Source organism: Cannabis sativa, chromosome 1 (assembly GCF_029168945.1).
Source record: "Cannabis sativa cultivar Pink pepper isolate KNU-18-1 chromosome 1, ASM2916894v1, whole genome shotgun sequence".
NCBI classification, from domain to species: Eukaryota; Viridiplantae; Streptophyta; class Magnoliopsida; order Rosales; family Cannabaceae; genus Cannabis; species Cannabis sativa.
In genome coordinates, this window is record NC_083601.1 from 36,148,695 (window position 1) to 36,156,379 (window position 7,685).

The following is a 7,685-nucleotide window of genomic DNA, read 5'->3' on the forward strand; positions in this document are numbered from 1 at the left end:
ACGTCGCCAGATGTATTGCATCACCTAATCAGGTGAGCCCATATATCGTGTCCATAGTATCATTACATTATCATTGCCTAATTAGACAATCGATAATTTCAGAACATGTCATGCCATGTGGTACATTATACTTTTCTTACCTCAAGTTCCGGATCAGGTATGTTGGCCGACCTGCTTGGAGAACGATCGATAATCTTGGGCCCTATGTCATAACAATAGTAAATCAATAAGTGTTTATCCCAAAACACCACTTAACACTCGCGTAAGACAATCTAGGATTTTCTACCAAACTCTGTGGTATAATACACTAAAATAAAACTTATATTTTGGCTCTAAAATATACACCATATTGTAGAGCTCGTCGCAAGCTTCGAAACGGTATATAGAACGTCCAAAATAGACACCCGAGTGAAAAGTTATGATAAAAATACGATTTCTGATTTCCTATGAATTTCTAAAAACTATGAAACACGAAAATCTCAATTTTCGCACTCACCGAAACACTACCAAAACTTATCCAAATCACTCCAAACTTCACAGGGCACATATATACCATGAATACTATCATTCTTATGTAACAGAAGTTAAAATCGAGCCTTTAAATGGAAAACGCCATTAACGCTCGGACTAAGCTTTAAAAAGTTCCAAACTCGATTTCTAACCCAAAACTACTTCAATTTCAACAAGAAAACATCGGAACTAGTCCCATGACTACCCGAGAACAATCTTATAAGGTCAGAACCTTCATAACTATTCTAATTCACAAAACCCCTATACGAAACCAATTGTTATTAAACTTAAAACGAAATTAAACCTTACCTTAAGCTTCTCCGCTCTGAGGATTCGCTATCCTGCTACTACCGGAGCTTAGATCGCTAAGTTTTGGATTGAAAATCAAAGAAAATGGATATAAAAAGAGAAAATTTGATTGAAGGGGGAGAAACGAGGGTTCGTCTCTGTTCGTTCTCTGATAAGTTATATATATAACTTAATATATATATAAACGTATTCTAAATTTTTTAACGTTAGTAATAATAATAATAATAATAATAATAATAATATAATATTAATAAAAATTTTATTATTAATAATTATTTTATTATTTCTTAGTTACTAAGAAACTTTTACTTATAGGGCGCTACATTAAATTCTACATACTCCTAATTACCCCAATACTTATATTATCAACTTATCAAAATATTCTCATTAATTCTATCAATTAAGCCTGTTATGACATTTCTGGCCCCCGATCGAGTCTCCAAGGTTGTCAAACCTGAAAATATTTTTATTCCACATATAGTTCATATTACATTCACACATACTATATAAATCTCCGTAATTTAAAAATCACGCTTATTTATCCACTTATAGCAAATTTAAAATTTTATGTTGAACTAAATTAGTTGGATTATCATCCCACTCATTACCTGGTTAACTCATAATATAAATATAAACCCTAATTATTAATTATTAAGCTTATTGGGATATTACAGCTTTGAACATCCACTATCCAAGAACCATAAGCTTTGGCTCTTTCTTGTTGATTCCTACAAAAACAAATTCATTTGTTGGCTTTTGGTACCCATATAACTTTGGGTCCATTCATGTTAGTTCTAGAACCCTTTGGTACCCATTTAGTCTTGCCTAGATATGCAAATTTCTTTACATGACAATAGGAAATAGTATGACCATCTCGGTTACAATATGTGCATGTAAAGTGAGGTAGACTAGATGATTTCACAAAAAAGTTTCTCAAAAATTTTTGTTTCTTACTAGGATCATAGCCAATACCATTTTTTGAAAAACCACATGATTGGTTTCCCACCATGAGATCATAGCCTTCCTTACCTCTAGTGAAGGTATATATGTCATTTTTTAGGCTTCTCACATGGGCTTTCAAATCAATAATTTCTTTCTTATGTGAAGCACATGTAGCACATTGAGATTTAGCTATAAGTTCTTTTTCATTTATTTTCAAAATCTCAATTTCTTTTAAAAGCATGTTGGTCTTTTCTCTAAGGGTTTGGTTTTTAACAAGCAATTTACCAAAATCATCAAATAGTTCCTTAAATGAATTAGACAACTCATCATATGACATATCTAAGTTATCATCATCATTTTCACTATCACAATCATTTTGGTTAGAAATGCTTACCCCATCATCAAGTGCCATCATGCACATGTTTGCCACTTCATTCTTTCCTTCTTCTTCGGAGTCCTCTTCGTCACTATTGAGCCAATCCGCCAACATTGCCCTTCCTTTGTATTTGTTCTTCTTTCTCATTGGACAATCCATCTTCATATGTCCGGGCTTCTTGCACTCAAAGCAAATTGGTGGATCATCTTTGCTTTTTCTTTCTTTTGAGTCACTCCCTCTTTGTGGCCTCTTCCCAAAGTTCTTTTTGAATTTCATGAACTTTTTGTATTTCTTAGAGAAGAGTGCCAAGTCCTCCATGTCACTACATAGACTTTCCTCATCTTCTTCACTAATGGCATGGGAGGAGGAAGACTTGAATGCAATAGTCTTCTTTTTCTTCTCAACTTCCTCTTCTTCTTGAGCACTCATGAAAATTTCATGGTTCATGAGTGAGCCAATTAGTTCTTCCAAGGGAAGTGTTGAGAGATCCTTGGCTTCTTGAATGGCAACCACCTTTCCTTGATAAGCCTTGGTGAGACTTCTCAAAATCTTGGTCACCATATCCTTTTGAGTAAGTACCTTGCCAAGAGAGTTCAAACCATTAGTAATTGTAGTGAAGCGAGTATACATATTAGCAATGGTTTCATCCGATTTCATCTTAAAGTTCTCATATTGAGTGGAATAAATTTGAATTTTAGTTTCCTTCATAGCACTAGTTCCTTGATGAGTAACTTCAAGCATTTTCCACATATCATAAGCGGTAGAGGCTTGTTCAATATTTTTAAAAATATCTCTATCCAAACCACATATAAGAGCATATTTAGCTTTAGCATTTTTAGAAAGCATTTTCTTATCATTTTCATCATATGCTTCATAAGTCTTAATTACTTCAACACCATTTATGACATGTTTAGCAACATAAGGACCACTAGACACAATATGCCACAAATCATAGTCAATAGATTGAAGGTAAGTTTCCATTCTAATTTTCCAATAAGGAAAATCTACTCCATTGAAGTATGGTGCTCTATTTGTGCTAAAACCTTCTAACATGTTATTTTGTGAATTACTTGGAAACGCCATGCTCTAGATTGTGAAATCTAATCAAATAATTTGAGCCCTTGCTCTGATACCAATTGTTAGCCCAAGATATGTTTCCAAGAGGGGTGAATTGGAAATTTAAACTAATTTCGGAAAATTAAAACTTTTAACACAAAATTATGCAATTAGTCAATTAATCAAGTAAAGGCAAGTAGTATGGCAAGCAATAAATTAAGACAAATAATTAAACTTGTAAAGTAAAGAGTTTAAGGATTAGAAAATGCAAACTCTCGATTTTTACAAGGTTCGGTAGAACTATGCCACCTAGTCCTTGGTCTTCAAAGCTATGGACCTAGCTTTGAGTTCCAATATCGAGCCAAGTTAACGGGCTTGACTAACCCTTACAACCGGGAAATTTTCACCAAGGTATTTCCAAACCTCTTACAATAGTTTCGCACCCCCGAGGACTATTAACCTCTTTCTCGGATTGTTAAAGTGCCAATCTCACTATTTCCGGGTTGTTTACAAAACCGGTGCCAACCTCACCTCAATCACAATATGGAAATGTGTTTGATATACAAGCTAAAATCACTCTAGAAATATGATGATACAATGGAAACCTAGAGTGAAAAGCAAGCACACTTAAGATGAATAAAATCAAATTTTGGCTCAAAGTGTGTGAAATGTGTTGGTTTGGATTTCAAACTTAGAAGCTCCTTAATCTCACTTAGAAAGGTTAGATATATGTAATAAATGCTCAACCAACTTATTTTTTGAAAGAAAAATCGAGTTTATATAGTGTTTGATGAAAAACTAGCCGTTTATAGCCGTTAGCACGTTTCCCGAGGTGGGGTCAGCCATGAACCGGAAGTCCGGATGGGAACCGGAATTCCGGATTGATTGCAACCGGAATTCCGGTTGCCATCCGGAATTCCGGATGACTGACCAGTGGCAAAAGTGCCAATTTTCGGGACTTAAACGCGCATAACTTCTTACTCGATTATCCGATTTCAGAAATTCCAACTTTGTTCTCTTAGTTAAACAAAATGTAATTTAGAAATTCAATCAAAAAATTTTTTGAACTATCGTGTGAGAAAACTTGTTGCACAAGTTAGTGAATGGGCCAAAATTCAAATTTATAAAAACTTAGTGTGCTATGCAAATCACTTTAACAAGACTAAATTAGATTTATACCATTTAATTTTGAGTAGTCTTGATGTAGATGAGCCTCCTAGCTTGATTTGCATGTTTTTGATCCCAAGTTGATTTTTCCCGAGAGTTGACCTTGACTTTGACTTTGACTTTGACTTTCGGGTTGACTTTTTGACTTTGGGATTTTGAAGACCTCTTTTGAATAGGGTCTTGAGTTGTTGATCCCTTGATGAATCTTTTGCTCTTGATATTCTTGTTGAGTCCATTTAGTGTTGCTTTTAAAAGTTTGGTAAAAATACCAAAATATTTATTTTCTCTTTTAAATTTGCTACAAAATCAATAAATCATTAGTAACAAATAATAATCAAATATTTGCTAATCATCAAAACAAGGAGATCGAAAAGTTTGAGTTAACACAATTTATAACACTATGTACAACTGTAAGAATTTATTCAAATGTGAAACATTGTTATAAAAGTTTTACTCTTACCAACAGTTCCACAGCCTGATAACTCATAAGCTTGCATGCTTACCTTTCTCCACTAATGTTGACAGTATTCTTTGGAATCGTTAGGTCTTTTCAAGGCTTTAGGTAATATGGCTCAGATATTCAGGGATAGGCAAAAGACAATTTTGGCTAAAGATATCATAAGCACACAAACAGAACCCACAAGCTTCTTACTTTTCTTTTTCTAAGATCTCATAATATTCCCTGAATTTACCAAGATTGATAGAAGACATCTCTATTATTTTTCAACATCACTGAAATTTTTTTCTTTTTTTTTTCACACATATTTTTACTTTTTATTATATTTTTTTTTCATCATATTCCATTTTTTTTTCAGTGACATTGAATTACACAATTTTTTTTTTTTTTTGCTCTTCTCAATCTTACAAGTTTTTCTCCCTCTCACTATTTCCTCACACTAAATGTTTCTCCTCCCCCAAACTAATTATGTAGCTTATGATATCATGGATAACATGGTGAAGAAAAATTAATAGTGTGGTTGCAATTTTTCAAATCGATGGGTGAAAAACATAACAGGTTTAGGCTCAAAAGGTTAACTAGGGATACACATTACTACGGTAGGCTTGAAAGGCTCAAACTATCCAACAAATGCCTAAGTCATATTCCAATTGAACACTATCAAGGATTTCGTCTCAAAAGAATAAACATGCAAGTTCTAAGCTATCCTGTCAATATTACCACAAACCATAGTAAAACAATTATAACAATTTTCACAGATTGAGTATTTGCAGATAAACACAGGTTTCTATGCATCCAAACTAATCCAAAGAGTTAACAGAATCAAGCACACAGTTATTTTACAATTTCAGATCACATCACACTAATCAGCAGCACACAATTATCTTCTAGCTTATTGCCATTCCTTAACTAAAACAAAAAAAAAAACTAAAACAGATAATTAAAATGCATAAATTAAAGTGCAGAATTTAAAAATTTTAAGTCTCTCCCCCCAAACTAAATATGACATTGTCCCCAATGTGCTATTATACTCAAGGTGAGAAGGACTTACCTGAACCCCCATCAGACGGGGTTGGGCGGACCCTTTTCATCCAAAAGAGCCCTCGTACTAAATGAAGAAAATTTACCACCAATCGTGTTGATTTTAGAGTTTCGCACAAGAGTAAGCTCACCTTCAGAACTACCACACATCAATCTTTTCCAATGACGCCGAATCGTTCGAAGTCGCTCTTTAGGCTTTGCTTTCTTCTTATCAGCTTTAACAAAAGAACCCTTCACCATCTCAATCTTGCAACAGGTAGGAATGTCGGTTGGGGCAAAAACATTAAAATTGACCTCTTCATCTTGCACTCTCAACTTTAACTCTCCATTTTGAACATCTATTAATGCTCGGCCTGTGGCTAAGAATGGTCTTCCCAAAATAATGGGAATAGTTGAATCTTCCTCCATATCAAGAATTAGGAAATCAGCAGGAAAGATAAACTTACCAACCTTCACCAGTACATCTTCAATTATCCCACGAGGATGAGTCAAAGAACGATCTGCTAGTTGTAAAGTCACTGTTGTGGGCTTTGCTTTTCCCAATCCTAGCCTTTTGAAGACAGACAAGGGCATTAGATTAATGCTTGCTCCCAGATCACATAGAGCTTTAGTTTCCACCGAACCCCCTATAGAGCATGGAATATTGAAACTACCCGGATCTTTAAGCTTGGGCGGTAGTTTCTTTTGCAAAATGGCGCTACACTCCTCAGTTAATGCCACTGTTTCATAGTCCTCCAATTTTCTCTTCTTAGACAATATCTCCTTTATGAACTTCACATAACGGGGCATTTGCTCCAAGGCTTCAGCAAAAGGAATGTTGATGTGTAGTCTTTTAAAGACCTCTAGGAATTTTGTGAACTGCTTGTCTAGATTGGTCTTTCGGAGTCTCTGAGGATAGGGTATTTTCACATGATGATCAATATTGATTGGTGGAGACTGCTGTGGTGGTGCTGGACTATCAGTAATCTTCTTATCTGATGATGCTTGAGTTGGTGCTGTTTGATCTTTAATCTCTTCATCCACTGGTTGTATCATCTCAGGCCCATCATATTTCTTTCCACTCCTTAAGGAAATTGCTTTACATTGCTCTTTTCCTTTTGCATCATTAGTGCTAGGTGAATTTCCTTGAGCTTGTTTTTCCACTTGAGTAGTCAATTGTTCCATTTGAGTTTCTAGAGTTTTAATAGAGGCTCTAGTTTCCATCATGAATTGGAGCAATAAATCAGCTTGGATAGTGGAGCCTCCACTAGAACTTTGTTGTTGCAGCTGTTGTTGGTTTTGTTGGGGCTGGTTTCTCTGCTGGTAGAACCCCTGTTGGTTGTGCCCATAATTATTGTTTTGGGAATAGTTTCCAATGGCTTTTGCTTGATCCATTGGCAAATCATCCACATCTGCCTGACACTAAGAAAAGTGATGGGGACCTCCACATATCTCACAAACCACTTGAGCTTGTTTGGCTTGCACTGCGATTAGCTTTGTCAATGCCTCAACCTGAGCTGTCAGCTTTGTAATGGCATCCACCTCTAGCACACCAGCTACCTTCTTAGTTTGACTCCTTTCAGTTGGCCACTGCTGATTGTTTAGAGCCATCTCCTCCAATAGATCATAAGCCTCATTAGCACTCTTTCTCATAAAGGCTCCACCAGCTGCTGCATCTATCAGGGTTCTAGTGTTACCAACCAACCCGTTATAGAAATTGTGGACCAGTATCCACTTCTCTATACCATGATGAGGGCACTTTCTGATCAGATCTTTAAACCTCTCCCAAGCCTCATAGAGAGATTCATTATCTTGTTGGCAGAAGTTATTTATTTATCCTCGCAACTT

General features: G+C 35.4%; 1 non-coding gene across 1 annotated transcript; it reads left to right on the forward strand.

Moving 5' to 3' along the window:
- Nucleotides 1-7,578: 7,578 nt before the first annotated feature.
- LOC133033800 (small nucleolar RNA R71) lies at nucleotides 7,579-7,685 on the forward strand. Its single transcript, XR_009685864.1, has one exon. It is a non-coding gene; the product is annotated as a small nucleolar RNA R71 (small nucleolar RNA).